The sequence below is a fragment of the Pseudophryne corroboree genome, chromosome 2, assembly GCF_028390025.1.
Source record: "Pseudophryne corroboree isolate aPseCor3 chromosome 2, aPseCor3.hap2, whole genome shotgun sequence".
Classification (NCBI taxonomy): Eukaryota; Metazoa; Chordata; class Amphibia; order Anura; family Myobatrachidae; genus Pseudophryne; species Pseudophryne corroboree.
Genome location: NC_086445.1, coordinates 527,052,368 through 527,070,936, shown reverse-complemented (window position 1 = coordinate 527,070,936; position 18,569 = coordinate 527,052,368). Strand labels below are relative to the sequence as shown.

The 18,569-nt window shown below is 46.8% G+C and overlaps 1 protein-coding gene across 1 annotated transcript in view; it reads left to right on the top strand.

Annotated features, from left to right (window-relative positions):
- LOC135050937 (uncharacterized) overlaps positions 1–18,569 on the top strand; it is a 402,015-nt gene that overhangs the window by 98,299 nt on the left and 285,147 nt on the right. The gene's annotated exons all lie outside the window — the stretch shown is intronic.

Here is an 18,569-nt window from a genome sequence, read left to right as displayed (position 1 = left end):
CACGGTTAGGTGGTATATATTATAATAATAATACAATTATGGATGGACGGACTGCCTGCCGACTGCCGACACAGAGGTAGCCACAGCCGTGAACTACCGCACTGTACACTGGTTGATAAAGAGATAGTAGTATACTCGTAACAATTAGGATGACACTATGACGGTATAAAGAATGAAAAAAAAACCACGGTTAGGTGGTAGGTATATAATAATAAATAATACAATTCTGGTCGGACGGACTGCCTGCCGTGTGCCGACACAGAGGTAGCCACAGCCGTGAACTACCGCACTGTACACTGGTTGATAAAGAGATAGTAGTATACTCGTAACAATTAGGATGACACTATGACGGTATAAAGAATGAAAAAAAAAACCACGGTTAGGTGGTAGGTATATAATAATAAATAATACAATTCTGGTCGGACGGACTGCCTGCCGTGTGCCGACACAGAGGTAGCCACAGCCGTGAACTACCGCACTGTACACTGGTTGATAAAGAGATAGTAGTATACTCGTAACAATTAGGATGACACTATGACGGTATAAAGAATGAAAAAAAAACCACGGTTAGGTGGTAGGTATATAATAATAAATAATACAATTCTGGTCGGACGGACTGCCTGCCGTGTGCCGACACAGAGGTAGCCACAGCCGTGAACTACCGCACTGTACACTGGTTGATAAAGAGATAGTAGTATACTCGTAACAATTAGGATGACACTATGACGGTATAAAGAATGAAAAAAAAACCACGGTTAGGTGGTAGGTATATAATAATAAATAATACAATTCTGGTCGGACGGACTGCCTGCCGTGTGCCGACACAGAGGTAGCCACAGCCGTGAACTACCGCACTGTACACTGGTTGATAAAGAGATAGTAGTATACTCGTAACAATTAGGATGACACTATGACGGTATAAAGAATGAAAAAAAAACCACGGTTAGGTGGTAGGTATATAATAATAAATAATACAATTCTGGTCGGACGGACTGCCTGCCGTGTGCCGACACAGAGGTAGCCACAGCCGTGAACTACCGCACTGTACACTGGTTGATAAAGAGATAGTAGTATACTCGTAACAATTAGGATGACACTATGACGGTATAAAGAATGAAAAAAAAAACCACGGTTAGGTGGTAGGTATATAATAATAAATAATACAATTCTGGTCGGACGGACTGCCTGCCGTGTGCCGACACAGAGGTAGCCACAGCCGTGAACTACCGCACTGTACACTGGTTGATAAAGAGATAGTAGTATACTCGTAACAATTAGGATGACACTATGACGGTATAAAGAATGAAAAAAAAAACCACGGTTAGGTGGTAGGTATATAATAATAAATAATACAATTCTGGTCGGACGGACTGCCTGCCGTGTGCCGACACAGAGGTAGCCACAGCCGTGAACTACCGCACTGTACACTGGTTGATAAAGAGATAGTAGTATACTCGTAACAATTAGGATGACACTATGACGGTATAAAGAATGAAAAAAAAAACACGGTTAGGTGGTAGGTATATAATAATAAATAATACAATTCTGGTCGGACGGACTGCCTGCCGTGTGCCGACACAGAGGTAGCCACAGCCGTGAACTACCGCACTGTACACTGGTTGATAAAGAGATAGTAGTATACTCGTAACAATTAGGATGACACTATGACGGTATAAAGAATGAAAAAAAAACCACGGTTAGGTGGTAGGTATATAATAATAAATAATACAATTCTGGTCGGACGGACTGCCTGCCGTGTGCCGACACAGAGGTAGCCACAGCCGTGAACTACCGCACTGTACTGTGTCTGCTGCTAATATAGACTGGTTGATATTTAAAGAGATATTAGTAGTATACAACAATACTATACTGGTGGTCAGGCACTGGTCACCACTCCTGCAGCAAAAGTGTGCACTGTTAATTAATATAATTGTACTCCTGGCTCCTGCTAACAACCTGCAGTGCTCCCCAGTCTCCCCCACAATTAATTATAAGCTTTTAATTTATACATTGATGACTGTGCAGCACACTGGGCTGAGCTGAGTGCACACAGACTGAGTCACACTGTGTGACTGACTGTGCTGTGTATCGTTTTTTTTTTCAGGCAGAGAACGGATATAGCAGAGAGAAGTGAACGGATATATTATATTAAATAAAAGTTAACTAGCAACTGCACTGGTCACTGACTGTGGTAAACTAACTCTGTCTGCGACTCTGCACAATCTCTCTCTCTCTATCTAATCTATCTCTATTCTAATGGAGAGGACGCCAGACACGTCCTCTCCCTATCAATCTCAATGCACGAGTGAAAATGGCGGCGACGCGCGGCTCCTTATATAGAATCCGAGTCTCGCGATAGAATCCGAGCCTCGCGAGAATCCGACAGCGTCATGATGACGTTCGGGCGCGCTCGGGTTAACCGAGCAAGGCGGGAAGATCCGAGTCGCTCGGACCCGTAAAAAAAAACATGAAGTTCGGGCGGGTTCGGATTCCGAGGAACCGAACCCGCTCATCTCTACCCAAAACACGGCCACGGAACCGAACCCAAAACCAAAACCCAAAACCCGAAAAATTTCTGGTGCACATTTCTACTACAAACTAGTGATGAGCGGGTTCGGTTCCTCGGAATCCGTTTTCCCCCGAACTTCAGCCTTTTTACACGGATCCGAGGCAGACTTGGATCTTCCCGCCTTGCTCGGCTAACCTGAGCGCGCCCGAACGTCATCATCCCGCTCTCGGATTCTCGCGAGACTCGGATTCTATATAGGGAGCCGCGCGTCGCCGCCATTTTCACACGTGCATTGAGATTCATAGGGAGAGGACGTGGCTGGCGTCCTCTCCATTTAGATTAGAAGAGAGAGAGTGAGAGTGAGACACTTGATTTACTGGAGCTTAGGAGTACTCAGAGAGTGCAGAGTTTACTAGTGACTGACCAGTGACCACCAGTGCAGTTTTTTTATTATATTATTATTTAATATAATCCGTTCTCTGCCTGAAAAAAAAACGATACACAGTGACACAGTAACAGTATACCATATCTGTGCTCAGCCTCAGTGTGCTGCATCATCTATGTATATCTGACTGTGCTGAGTGCTCAGTGCTCACACAGCTTAATTGTGGGGGAGACTGGGGAGCAGTAGCAGGAGTACATATTATTTAACAGTGCACACTTTTGCTGCCAGAGTGCCACTGCCAGTGTGACTGACCAGTGACCACTGTCTGACCACCAGTATATTGTGATTGTCTGCCTGAAAAAGTTAAACACTCGTCATGTGGTGTTTTTATTCTATAAACGCATTCTGCTGACAGTGTCCAGCAGGTCCATCATTAATTATATAATATATACCTGTCCGGCTGCAGTAGTGATATATATATATTTTTTATATCATTATCATCCAGTCTATATTAGCAGCAGACGCAGTACGGTAGTCCACGGCTGTAGCTACCTCTGTGTCGGCAGTTGCTCGTCCATCCATAATTGTATACCACCTACCTGTGGTGTTTTTTTTTTTTCTATCTTCTTGATACTACTAGTAGCTTACTTTAGGAGTCTGCAGTGCTGCTGACAGTGTCCAGCAGGTCCGTCATTATATAATATATACCTGTCCGGCTGCAGTAATGATATATATATATATATATATATATATTTTTTATATCATTATCATCCAGTCTATATTAGCAGCAGACGCAGTACGGTAGTCCACGGCTGTAGCTACCTCTGTGTCGGCAGTCGCTCGTCCATCCATAATTGTATACCACCTACCTGTGGTGTTTTTTTTTTCTATCTTCTTGATACTACTAGTAGCTTACTTTAGGAGTCTGCAGTGCTGCTGACAGTGTCCAGCAGGTCCGTCATTATATAATATATACCTGTCCGGCTGCAGTAGTGATATATATATATATATATATTTTTTATCATTATCATCCAGTCTATATTAGCAGCAGACGCAGTACGGTAGTCCACGGCTGTAGCTACCTCTGTGTCGGCAGTCGCTCGTCCATCCATAATTGTATACCACCTACCTGTGGTGTTTTTTTTTTTTCTATCTTCTTGATACTAGTAGCTTACTTTAGGAGTCTGCAGTGCTGACAGTGTCCAGCAGGTCCGTCATTATATAATATATACCTGTCCGGCTGCAGTAGTGATATATATATTTTTTTTTTATATCATTATCATCCAGTCTATATTAGCAGCAGACGCAGTACGGTAGTCCACGGCTGTAGCTACCTCTGTGTCGGCAGTCGCTCGTCCATCCATAATTGTATACCACCTACCTGTGGTGTTTTTTTTTTTTTCTATCTTCTTGATACTACTAGTAGCTTACTTTAGGAGTCTGCAGTGCTGCTGACAGTGTCCAGCAGGTCCGTCATTATATAATATATACCTGTCCGGCTGCAGTAGTGATATATATATATATATATTTTTTATATCATTATCATCCAGTCTACATTAGAAGCAGACGCAGTACGGTAGTCCACGGCTGTAGCTACCTCTGTGTCGGCAGTCGCTCGTCCATCCATAAGTATACTAGTATCCATCCATCTCCATTGTTTACCTGAGGTGCCTTTTAGTTGTGCCTATTAAAATATGGAGAACAAAAATGTTGAGGTTCCAAAAATAGGGAAAGATCAAGATCCACTTCCACCTCGTGCTGAAGCTGCTGCCACTAGTCATGGCCGAGACGATGAAATGCCAGCAACGTCGTCTGCCAAGGCCGATGCCCAATGTCATAGTACAGAGCATGTAAAACCCAAAACACCAAATATCAGTAAAAAAAGGACTCAAAAATCTAAAATAAAATTGTCAGAGGAGAAGCGTAAACTTGCCAATATGCCATTTACCACACGGAGTGGCAAGGAACGGCTGAGGCCCTGGCCTATGTTCATGGCTAGTGGTTCAGCTTCACATGAGGATGGAAGCACTCAGCCTCTCGCTAGAAAAATGAAAAGACTTAAGCTGGCAAAAGCACAGCAAAGAACTGTGCGTTCTTCGAAATCACAAATCCACAAGGAGAGTCCAATTGTGTTGTTTGCGATGCCTGACCTTCCCAACACTGGACGTGAAGAGCATGCGCCTTCCACCATTTGCACGCCCCCTGCAAGTGCTGGAAGGAGCACCCGCAGTCCAGTTCCTGATAGTCAGATTGAAGATGTCAGTGTTGAAGTACACCAGGATGAGGAGGATATGGGTGTTGCTGGCGCTGGGGAGGAAATTGACCAGGAGGATTCTGATGGTGAGGTGGTTTGTTTAAGTCAGGCACCCGGGGAGACACCTGTTGTCCGTGGGAGGAATAGGGCCATTGACATGCCTGGTGAAAATACCAAAAAAATCAGCTCTTCGGTGTGGAAGTATTTCAACAGAAATGCGGACAACATTTGTCAAGCCATGTGTTGCCTTTGTCAAGCTGTAATAAGTAGGGGTAAGGACGTTAACCACCTCGGAACATCCTCCCTTATACGTCACCTGCAGCGCATTCATCATAAGTCAGTGACAAGTTCAAAAACTTTGGGCGACAGCGGAAGCAGTCCACTGACCAGTAAATCCCTTCCTCTTGTAACCAAGCTCACGCAAACCACCCCACCAACTCCCTCAGTGTCAATTTCCTCCTTCCCCAGGAATGCCAATAGTCCTGCAGGCCATGTCACTGGCAATTCTGACGAGTCCTCTCCTGCCTGGGATTCCTCCGATGCATCCTTGCGTGTAACGCCTACTGCTGCTGGCGCTGCTGTTGTTGCTGCTGGGAGTCGATGGTCATCCCAGAGGGGAAGTCATACTCGTAAGACCACTTTTACTACTTCCACCAAGCAATTGACTGTCCAACAGTCCTTTGCGAGGAAGATGAAATATCACAGCAGTCATCCTGCTGCAAAGCGGATAACTGAGGCCTTGGCATCCTGGGCGGTGAGAAACGTGGTTCCGGTATCCATCATTACTGCAGAGGCAACTAGAGACTTGTTGGAGGTACTGTGTCCCCGGTACCAAATACCATCTAGGTTCCATTTCTCTAGGCAGGCGATACCGAAAATGTACACAGACCTCAGAAAAAGACTCACCAGTGTCCTAAAAAATGCAGTTGTACCCAATGTCCACTTAACCACGGACATGTGGACAAGTGGAGCAGGGCAGGCTCAGGACTATATGACTGTGACAGCCCACTGGGTAGATGTATGGACTCCCGCTGCAAGAACAGCAGCGGCGGCACCAGTAGCAGCATCTCGCAAACGCCAACTCTTTCCTAGGCAGGCTACGCTTTGTATCACCGCTTTCCAGAATACGCACACAGCTAAAAACCTCTTACGGCAACTGAGGAAGATCATCGCAGAATGGCTTACCCCAATTGGACTCTCCTGTGGATTTGTGGCATCGGACAACGCCAGCAATATTGTGTGTGCATTAAATATGGGCAAATTCCAGAACGTCCCATGTTTTGCACATACCTTGAATTTGGTGGTGCAGAATTATTTAAAAAACGAGAGGGGCGTGCAAGAGATGCTGTCGGTGGCCAGAAGAATTGCGGGACACTTTCGGCGTACAGGCACCACGTACAGAAGACTGGAGCAACACCAAAAACGCCTGAACCTGCCCTGCCATCATCTGAAGCAAGAAGTGGTAACGAGGTGGAATTCAACCCTCTATATGCTTCAGAGGTTAGAGGAGCAGCAAAAGGTCATTCAAGCCTATACAACTGACCACGATATAGGAGGTGGAATGCACCTGTCTCAAGCGCACTGGAGAATGATTTCAACGTTGTGCAAGGTTCTGCAACCTTTTGAACTTGCCACACGTGAAGTCAGTTCAGACACTACCAGCCTGAGTCAGGTCATTCCCCTCATCAGGCTTTTGCAGAAGAAGCTGGAGACATTGAAGGAGGAGCTAACACAGAGCGATTCCGCTAGGCATGTGGGACTTGTGGATGGAGCCCTTAATTCGCTTAACAAGGATTCACGGGTGGTCAATCTGTTGAAATCAGAGCACTACATTTTGGCCACCGTGCTCGATCCTAGATTTAAAACCTACCTTGGATCTCTCTTTCCGGCAGACCCAAGTCTGCTGGGGTTCAAAGAACTGCTGGTGAGAAAATTGTCAAGTCAAGCGGAACACGACCTGTCAACATCTCCTCCTTCACATTCTCCCGCAACTGGGGGTGCGAGGAAAAGGCTCAGAATTCCGAGCCCACCCGCTGGCGGTGATGCAGGGCAGTCTGGAGCGACTGCTGATGCTGACATCTGTTCCGGACTGAAGGACCTGACAACGATTACGGACATGTCGTCTACTGTCACTGCATATGATTCTCTCACCATTGAAAGAATGGTGGAGGATTATATGAGTGACCGCATCCAAGTAGGCACGTCAGACAGTCCGTACTTATACTGGCAGGAAAAAGAGGCAATTTGGAGGCCCTTGCACAAACTGGCTTTATTCTACCTAAGTTGCCCTCCCACAAGTGTGTACTCCGAAAGAGTGTTTAGTGCCGCCGCTCACCTTGTCAGCAATCGGCGTACGAGGTTACATCCAGAAAATGTGGAGAAGATGATGTTCATTAAAATGAATTATAATCAATTCTTCCGTGGATACATTGACCAGCAGCAATTGCCTCCACAAAGTACACAGGGAGCTGAGATGGTGGATTCCAGTGGGGACGAATTGATAATCTGTGAGGAGGGGGATGTACACGGTGATATATCGGAGGATGATGATGAGGTGGACATCTTGCCTCTGTAGAGCCAGTTTGTGCAAGGAGAGATTAATTGCTTCTTTTTTGGTGGGGGTCCAAACCAACCCGTCATTTCAGTCACAGTCGTGTGGCAGACCCTGTCACTGAAATGATGGGTTGGTTAAAGTGTGCATGTCCTGTTTATACAACATAAGGGTGGGTGGGAGGGCCCAAGGACAATTCCAACTTGCACCTCTTTTCTCTGACGTCCTAGTGGATGCTGGGGACTCCGTAAGGACCATGGGGATATAGCGGCTCCGCAGGAGACAGGGCACAATAATAAAAGCTTTAGGATCAGGTGGTGTGCACTGGCTCCTCCCCCTATGACCCTCCTCCAAGCCTCAGTTAGATTTTTGTGCCCGGCCGAGAAGGGTGCAATCTAGGTGGCTCTCCTGAGCTGCTTAGAATAAAAGTTTAAGTTAGGTTTTTTTCTTTCAGTGAGACCTGCTGGCAACAGGCTCACTGCTACGAGGGACTTAGGGGAGAGAAGTAAACTCACCTGCGTGCAGGATGGATTTGCTTCTTAGGCTACTGGACACCATTAGCTCCAGAGGGAGTCGGAACACAGGTCTCACCCTGGGGTTCGTCCCGGAGCCGTGCCGCCGACCCCCCTTGCAGATGCCGAAGTTGAAGAGGTCCAGAGGTCCAGAAACAGGCGGCAGAAGACTTTCAGTCTTCATAAGGTAGCGCACAGCACTGCAGCTGTGCGCCATTGTTGTCAGCACACTTCACCAACAGTCACCAACTGTCACTGAGGGTGCAGGGCGCTGGGGGGGGCGCCCTGGGCAGCAATGTATAATACCTTTTTATGGCTAAAATACATCACATATAGCCCTTGAGGCTATATGGATGTATTTAACCCCTGCCAGATCTCACAAACTCCGGGAGAAGAGCCCGCCGAAAAGCGGGCGGGGCCTATTCTCCTCAGCACACGGCGCCATTTTCCTGCTCAGCTCTGCTGTGAGGAAGGCTCCCAGGCTCTCCCCTGCACTGCACTACAGAAACAGGGTTAAAACAGAGAGGGGGGGCACTTATTTGGCGATATGATTACATATATAAAAATGCTATAAGGGAAAACACTTGTATAAGGGGTTGTCCCTGTATAATTATAGCGTTTTTGGTGTGTGCTGGCAAACTCTCCCTCTGTCTCCCCAAAGGGCTAGTGGGGTCCTGTCCTCTATCAGAGCATTCCCTGTGTGTGTGCTGTGTGTCGGTACGTGTGTGTCGACATGTAGGAGGACGATGTTGGTGAGGAGGCGGAGCAAATTGCCTGTATTGGTGATGTCACTCTCTAGGGAGTCGACACTGGAATGGATGGCTTATTTAGGAATTACGTGATAATGTCAACACGCTGCAAGGTCGGTTGACGACATGAGACGGCCGGCAAACAAATTAGTACCTGTCCAGGCGTCTCAGACACCGTCAGGGGCTTGTAAAAACGCCCATTTACCTCAGTCGGTTGACACAGACACAGACACGGACACTGACTCCAGTGTCGACGGTGAATAAACAAACGTATTTTCCTTTAGGGCCACACGTTTCATGTTAAGGGCAATGAAGGAGGTGTTACATATTTCTGATACTACAAGTACCACAAATAAGGGTATTATGTAGGGTGTGAATAAACTACTTGTAGTTTTTCCTGAATCAGATAAATTAAATGAAGTGTGTGATGATACGTGGGTTTCCTCCGATAGAAAATTATTGGCGGTATACCCTTTCCCGCCAGAAGTTAGGGCGAGTTGGGAAACACACCTTAGGGTGGATAAGGCGCTCACACGCTTATAAAAACAAGGGGCGTTACCGTCTCCAGATACGGCAGCCCTCAAGGAGCCAGCTGATAGGAAGCTGAAAAATATCCTAAAAGTATATACACACATACTGGTGTTATACTACGACCAGCAATCGCCTCAGCCTGGATGTGCAGCGCTGAGGGGGCTTGGTCGGATTTCCTGACTGAAAATATTGATACCCTTGACAGGGACAAGATTTTATTGACTATAGATGCATTTCTATATATGCGAGATGCGCAGAGGGATATTTGCATTCTGGCATCAAGAGTAAATGTGATGTCCATATCTGCCAGACGAAGACACGACAGTGGTCAGGTGATGCAGATTCCAGACGGCACATGGAAGTATTGCCGTATAAAGGGGCGGTCCATCGGACCTGGTGGCCATGGCAACAGCTGAAAAATCCACCTTTTGTTACCCCAAGTCACATCTCAGCAGAAAAGGACACAGTCTTTTCAGTCTCAGTCCTTTCGTCCCCATAAGGGCAGGTGGGCAAAAGGGCCAGTCATATCTGCCCAGGGGTAGAGGAAAGGGAAGAAGACTGCAGCAGGCAGCCCATTCCCAGGAACAGAAGCCCTCCACAGCTTCTGCCAAGTCCGCAGCATGACGCTGGGGCAGTACAAGCGGACTCAGGTGCGGTAGGGGGTCATCTCAAGAGCTTCAGCACGCAGGGGGCTCACTCACAAGTGGACTCCTGGATCCTACACGTAGTATCCCAGGTGTACATTGGAAATTCGAGACGTCTCCCCCTCACAAGTTCCTGAAGTCTGCTTTACCAACGTCTCCCTCCGACAGGGAGGCAGTATTGGGAACAATTCACAGGCTGTATTCCCAGCAGGTGATAATCAAAGTACCCCTTCTACAACAAGGGAAGGGGTATTATTCCACACTATATTGTGGTACTGAAGCCAGACGGCTCGGTGAGATCTGAAATATTTGAACACTTACATACAAGCGTTCAAATCAAGATGGAGTCACTCAGAGTAGTGATAGCGAACCAGGAAGAAGGGGACGATATGGTGTCACTGGATATCAGGGACGCTTACCTACATGTCCAAATTTGCCTTCTCACCAAGGGTACCTCAGGTTCGTGGTACAGAACTGTCACTATCAGTTCAGACGCTGCCGTTTGGATTGTCCACGGCACCCCGGGTCTTTACCAAGGTAATGGCCGAAATGATGATTCTTCTTAAAAGAAATATGGACACTTTCCTGATAAAGGCAAGGTCCAGAGAACAGTTGGAGGTCGGAGTAGCACTATCTTAAGTAGTTCTACGACAGCACGAGTGGATTCTAAATATTCCAAAATCGCAGTTTTTTCCGACGACACGTCTACTGTTCCTAGGGATGATTCTGGACACAGTCCAGAAAAGGATGTTTTCTCCCGGAGAAGAAAGCCAGGGAGTTATCCGAGCTAGTCAGGAACCTCCTAAAACCAGGAAAAGTATCAGTGCATCATTGCACAAGGATCCTGTGAAAAATGGTGGTTTCTTACAAAGCGATCCCATTCGGTAGATTTCACGCAAGAACCTTTCCGTGGGATCTGCTTGAAAAATGGTCCGGATCGCATCTTCAGATGCATCAGCGGATAACCCTGTCTCCAAGGACAAGGGTGTTTCTTCTGTGGTGGCTGCAGAGTGCTCATCTATGAAAGGGCCGCAGATTCGGCATTCAGGACTGGGTCCTGGTGACCACGGATGCCAGCCTGAGTGGCTGGGGAGCAGTCACACAAGGAAAAAATTTCCAGAGAGTGTGATCAAGTCTGGAGACTTCTCTCCACATAAATATACTGGAGCTAAGGGCAATTTACAATGCTCTAAGCTTAGCAAGACCTCTGCTTCAAGGTCAGCCGGTATTGATCCAGTGGGACAACATCACGGCAGTCGCCCACGTAAACAGGGCGGCACAAGAAGCAGGAGGGAAATGGCAGAAACTACAAGGATTCTTCGCTGGGCGAAAAATCATGTGATAACACTCTCAGCAGTGTTCATTCCGGGAGTGGAAAACTGGGAAGCAGACTTCCTCAGCAGGCATGACCTCTACCCGGGAGAGTGGGGACTTCATCGGGAAGTCTTCCACATGATTGTAAACCGTTGGGAAAAACCAATGGTGGACATGATGGCGTCCCGCCTGAACAAAAAACTAGACAGATATTGCGCCAGGTCAAGGGACCCTCAGGCAATAGCGGTGGACGCTCTGGTAACACTGTGGGTGTACCAGTCAGAGTATGTGTTCCCTCCTATGCCTCTCATACCAAAAGTACTGAGAATCATAAGAGGGAGATGAGTAAGAACGATACTCGTGGTTCCGGATTGGCCAAGAAGGACTTGGTACCCGAAACTTCAAGAGATGTTCACGGAAGACCCGAGGCCTCTACCTTTAAGAAAGGACCTGCTCCAGCAGGGGCCTTGTCTGTTCCAAGACTTACCGCGGCCGCGTTTGACGGCATGGCGGTTGAACGCCGGATCCTGAAAGGGCATTCCAGATGAAGTCATCCCTACCCTGGTCAAAGACAGGAAGGATGTAACCGCAAAACATTTTCACCGCATTTGGTGAAGATATGTTGCGTGGTGTGAGGCCAAGAAGGCCCCTACAGAGGAATTCCAACTGGGTCGTTTCCTACATTTCCTGAAAACAGGACTGTCTATGGGCCTAAAATTAGGGTCCATTAAGGTTCAAATTTCGGCCCTGTCGAATTTCTTCCAGAAAGAACTGGCTTTAGTGCCTGACGTTCAGATGTTTGTAAAAGGGGTACTGCATATACAGCCTCATTTTGTGCCCCAGTGGCACCTTGGGATCTCAATGTTGTTTTGAGTTTCCTAAAGTCACATTGGTTTGAACCACTCACCACTGTGGACTTAAAATATCTCACATGGAAGGTGACGATGCTATTAGCCCTGGCTTCAGCCAGGCGTGTGTCAGAATTGGCGGCTTTATCATATATAAAGCCCTTACTTAATTTTTCATTCTGACAGGGCAGAATTGAGGACTCGTCCTCAATTTCTCCTTAAGGTGTTTTCTGTTTTTCACATGAACCAACCTATTGTGGTACCTGCGGGTACTAGGGACTTGGAGGACTCCAAGTTACTTGACGTTGTCAGGGCCCTGAAAAATATGTTTCCAGGACGGCTGGAGTCAGAAAATCTGACTCGCTGTTTAGCCTGTATGCACCCAACAAGATGGGTGCTCCTGCTTCTAAGCAGACGATTGCTCGCTGGATTTGTAATACAATTCAGTTTACACATTCTGTGGCAGGCCTGCCACAGCCAAAATCTGTAAAAGCCCATTCCAAAAGGAAGGGGGCTCATCTTGGGCGACTGCCAGAGGGGTCTCGGCTTTACAACTTTGCCGAGCAGTTACTTGGTCAGGGGCAAACACGTTTGCTAAATTCTACAAATTTGATACCCTGGCTGAGGAGGACATGGAGTCTCTCATTCGGTGCTGCAGGGTCATCCGCACTCTCCCGCCCGTTTGGGAGCTTTGGTATAATCCCCATGGTCCTTACGGAGTCCCCAGCATCCACTAGGACGTCAGAGAAAATAAGATTTTACTTACCGATAAATCTATTTCTCGTAGTCCGTAGTGGATGCTGGGCGCCCATCCCAAGTGCGGATTGTCTGCAATACTTGTACATAGTTATTGTTACAAAAATCGGGTTATTCTTGTTGTGAGCCATCTTGTCAGAGGCTCCTTCGTTGTTATCATACTGTTAACTGGGTTCAGATCACAGGTTGTACGGTGTAATTGGTGTGGCTGGTATGAGTCTTACCCGGGATTCAATATCCTTCCTTATTATGCACGCTCGTCCGGGCACAGTATCCTAACTGAGGCTTGGAGGAGGGTCATAGGGGGAGGAGCCAGTGCACACCACCTGATCCTAAAGCTTTTATTATTGTGCCCTGTCTCCTGCGGAGCCGCTATATCCCCATGGTCCTTACGGAGTCCCCAGCATCCACTACGGACTACGAGAAATAGATTTATCGGTAAGTAAAATCTTATTTTTTCTTTCATTTTTCTTTGCGTCATGTGCTGTTTGGGGGGTGTTTTTTGGAAGGGCCATCCTGCGTGACACTGCAGTGCCACTCCTAGATGGGCCAGGTGTTTGTGTCGGCCACTAGGGTCGCTTAGCTTACTCACACAGCTACCTCATTGCGCCTCTTTTTTTCTTTGCGTCATGTGCTGTTTGGGGAGTGTTTTTTGGAAGGGCCATCCTGCGTGACACTGCAGTGCCACTCCTAGATGGGCCAGGTGTTTGTGTCGGCCACTTGGGTCGCTTAGCTTAGCCATCCAGCGACCTCGGTGCAAATTTTAGGACTAAAAATAATATTGTGAGGTGTGAGGTGTTCAGAATAGACTGAAAATGAGTGGAAATTATGGTTATTGAGGTTAATAATACTTTGGGATCAAAATGACCCCCAAATTCTATGATTTAAGCTGTTTTTTAGGGTTTTTTGAAAAAAACACCCGAATCCAAAACACACCCGAATCCGACAAAAAAAATTCGGTGAGGTTTTGCCAAAACGCGTTCGAACCCAAAACACGGCCGCGGAACCGAACCCAAAACCAAAACACAAAACCCGAAAAATTTCCGGTGCTCATCACTACTACAAACCCGTTGCAACTGGGCAGATCTTTGTAGGGGTCCAGCCACACACTACACAGATCTGCTCAGTCACTCATAATGCTGATTATTTTTCTGACAATTCATTCGCAAGTGTCATATCTAGGATGAGATCCCACAACCTATTACACTGGCAGCATGCACCTTACTGACGGAGATATTTGCTCTTGCATAGGAAGTATGAGAATTCTAACTATATGAAGTTACTCGTAATTATCAGAGAAATAACTTCATATAGTTAGAATTCTCATGTTTACTTTATATGAGCAAATAACTTCATCAGTAAGGTGTCTGCTTCCAGTGTATCTATAATAAAGAGGGTGTGATTTGTATGGTGTAGTGACTAGTGGGGAAGTCGGGTACGGAACAGATACTGGCTGCTGTCAATTAACTTAATTGATTAATGTCGCTGAACACACAGAACCGGAGGAGAAGTGCCCCCCTTCAAAGCAGGAGCCCGGCGGCAGTTGACTCCGTTGCCTCCCAGAGTTCTGCCTCTGGCTCCCATATGTAAATTAACAGTTAGGAGCTGATTGTCTGGTGCATTATCACCTAGCACTTAACACTGCTTTATCACTGGTTTATCACTTCCTTATGGCTTCTCCAGGTTAATACATCTGCCCCATTCTTCCATTACACTTTGTCGCATTGCAATGTACAAATGGTCCCTTTTTTCTTACTGTTTAGAACTGCCACTTAAAGCTATACAATGATTCCAGTCGGCTAATAAAAGATATCCAGGGGGTAGGTTGCTTTTATCGCTAAACAGTCCAGCTGAAAACTCTTGCAATTATTAAGGTGTCTGCAGTTTCCATCATAATCTCCAGAAATTGAGGCAATGGGACTAGATGTACCGGTATGCTATCCGACAGAGAGCTAGTATGCAAACCTACCTCTGCTGTCCATGCAATTTTTTCCAATGTGGCATCAGTGTAAAGGGCATGTGATGTGGAGGTGTTCTGTATGGCCAGTACTATACATGCACAAGCCAATAAGGTCATGATTGCCCGCAATTTGTTGATCATTGACACTGCTGCTGCACTGAAGGAATGGAAGGGGGGAGGAGTGTGAGATCAGGAAGATATGCAACATAACGCCATCCTTAGATGACGTTATGTGTTATTTGAAAAGCTCAGCATTTTGTTGATTGGTAAGTTGCAAGCACGCTTCATCACCCTAGCTGGCTATGACAGCAAAGGCAATACTGGAGTTGAGAAAGTGATGACTACTCCACGTAAGGCATTCATAAATATGGAAAAGTCAAAGTGGTATTAACACTGCTTGATACAAATGCACCTGCAATGTTATAGAACACAATCTCTTTTAACTTTCAGTAAAACCATTCACAAATACTTAATTTCTTCTGCACAGGACAGCAAATAAACACATAAGGCATCAGGCCAGCAATGATTCTGTGAGGGAAGGAAGCACCTCAGCTACTTTCTAATAACTTTGGGGGCTTTTGTTCTAGTGTCATAAAAACACTTTTATTGAAAAAATAAAAGCAAAAAAAAAAAGCAATTCAGCAATGCCCATCCAGTAATATATTCCTCTGTGACTTCTGCTGAATGTTTTATTTTTGTATATAAGCAATACAAACTTCACTGCCTTTCCGTCTGCCTTATTCACTCTACTAAAAGTTCACCTTTTGATGAGCTAGCAAGGGGCTTAAGTGCATAAGCTACACTTAGTGTACTGTAACTTCGTAACTTATGCCCCTTTTCCACCTGTAGCACGGGTTGCAACCGTGTCGCCTGACACGGCTGTGACCCGTGCTACAGCCCCCTTTCCCACAGCGCTCACCAACCCGGCATATTGCTGGGTTGGTGAAGCTGCTAGTGATGCGGCAGGGGCGGCGCTGGGAGATCACACGATCTCCCAGCGCTGCCCTTCCATTCACTGTAAACGGGAGCCGCGTCGCATCGACGCGGCTTCCGTTCACACTACATAGATACTAGAGATGAGCGCCTGAAATTTTTCGGGTTTTGTGTTTTGGTTTTGGGTTCGGTTCCGCGGCCGTGTTTTGGGTTCGAACGCGTTTTGGCAAAACCTCACCGAATTTTTTTTGTCGGATTCGGGTGTGTTTTGGATTCGGGTGTTTTTTTCAAAAAACACTAAAAAACAGCTTAAATCATAGAATTTGGGGGTCATTTTGATCCCAAAGTATTATTAACCTCAAAAACCATAATTTACACTCATTTTCAGTCTATTCTGAATACCTCACACCTCACAATATTATTTTTAGTCCTAAAATTTGCACCGAGGTCGCTGTGTGAGTAAGATAAGCGACCCTAGTGGCCGACACAAACACCGGGCCCATCTAGGAGTGGCACTGCAGTGTCACGCAGGATGTCCCTTCCAAAAAACCCTCCCCAAACAGCACATGACGCAAAGAAAAAAAGAGGCGCAATGAGGTAGCTGTGTGAGTAAGATTAGCGACCCTAGTGGCCGACACAAACACCGGGCCCATCTAGGAGTGGCACGGCAGTGTCACGCAGGATGGCCCTTCCAAAAAACCCTCCCCAAACAGCACATGACGCAAAGAAAAAAAGAGGCGCAATGAGGTAGCTGTGTGAGTAAGATTAGCGACCCTAGTGGCCGACACAAACACTGGGCCCATCTAGGAGTGGCACTGCAGTGTCACGCAGGATGTCCCTTCCAAAAAACCCTCCCCAAACAGCACATGACGCAAAGAAAAAAAGAGGCGCAATGAGGTAGCTGACTGTGTGAGTAAGATTAGCGACCCTAGTGGCCGACACAAACACCGGGCCCATTTAGGAGTGGCACTGCAGTGTCACGCAGGATGTCCCTTCCAAAAAACCCTCCCCAATCAGCACATGATGCAAAGAAAAAGAAAAGAAAAAAGAGGTGCAAGATGGAATTGTCCTTGGGCCCTCCCACCCACCCTTATGTTGTATAAACAAAACAGGACATGCACACTTTAACCAACCCATCATTTCAGTGACAGGGTCTGCCACACGACTGTGACTGATATGACGGGTTGGTTTGGACCCCCCCCAAAAAAGAAGCAATTAATCTCTCCTTGCACAAACTGGCTCTACAGAGGCAAGATGTCCACCTCATCATCACCCTCCGATATATCACCGTGTACATCCCCCTCCTCACAGATTATCAATTCGTCCCCACTGGAATCCACCATCTCAGCTCCCTGTGTACTTTGTGGAGGCAATTGCTGCTGGTCAATGTCTCCGCGGAGGAATTGATTATAATTCATTTTAATGAACATCATCTTCTCCACATTTTCTGGATGTAACCTCGTACGCCGATTGCTGACAAGGTGAGCGGCGGCACTAAACACTCTTTCGGAGTACACACTTGTGGGAGGGCAACTTAGGTAGAATAAAGCCAGTTTGTGCAAGGGCCTCCAAATTGCCTCTTTTTCCTGCCAGTATAAGTACGGACTGTGTGACGTGCCTACTTGGATGCGGTCACTCATATAATCCTCCACCATTCTATCAATGTTGAGAGAATCATATGCAGTGACAGTAGACGACATGTCCGTAATCGTTGTCAGGTCCTTCAGTCCGGACCAGATGTCAGCATCAGCAGTCGCTCCAGACTGCCCTGCATCACCGCCAGCGGGTGGGCTCGGAATTCTGAGCCTTTTCCTCGCACCCCCAGTTGCGGGAGAATGTGAAGGAGGAGATGTTGACAGGTCGCGTTCCGCTTGACTTGACAATTTTGTCACCAGCAGGTCTTTCAACCCCAGCAGACTTGTGTCTGCCGGAAAGAGAGATCCAAGGTAGGCTTTAAATCTAGGATCGAGCACGGTGGCCAAAATGTAGTGCTCTGATTTCAACAGATTGACCACCCGTGAATCCTTGTTAAGCGAATTAAGGGCTCCATCCACAAGTCCCACATGCCTAGCGGAATCGCTCCGTGTTAGCTCCTCCTTCAATGTCTCCAGCTTCTTCTGCAAAAGCCTGATGAGGGGAATGACCTGACTCAGGCTGGCAGTGTCTGAACTGACTTCACGTGTGGCAAGTTCAAAGGGCATCAGAACCTTGCACAACGTTGAAATCATTCTCCACTGCGCTTGAGACAGGTGCATTCCACCTACTATATCGTGCTCAATTGTATAGGCTTGAATGGCCTTTTGCTGCTCCTCCAACCTCTGAAGCATATAGAGGGTTGAATTCCACCTCGTTACCACTTCTTGCTTCAGATGATGGCAGGGCAGGTTCAGTAGTTTTTGGTGGTGCTCCAGTCTTCTGTACGTGGTGCCTGTACGCCGAAAGTGTCCCGCAATTCTTCTGGCCACCGACAGCATCTCTTGCACGCCCCTGTCGTTTTTTAAAAAATTCTGCACCACCAAATTCAAGGTATGTGCAAAACATGGGATGTGCTGGAATTTGCCCATATTTAATGCACACACAATATTGCTGGCGTTGTCCGATGCCACAAATCCACAGGAGAGTC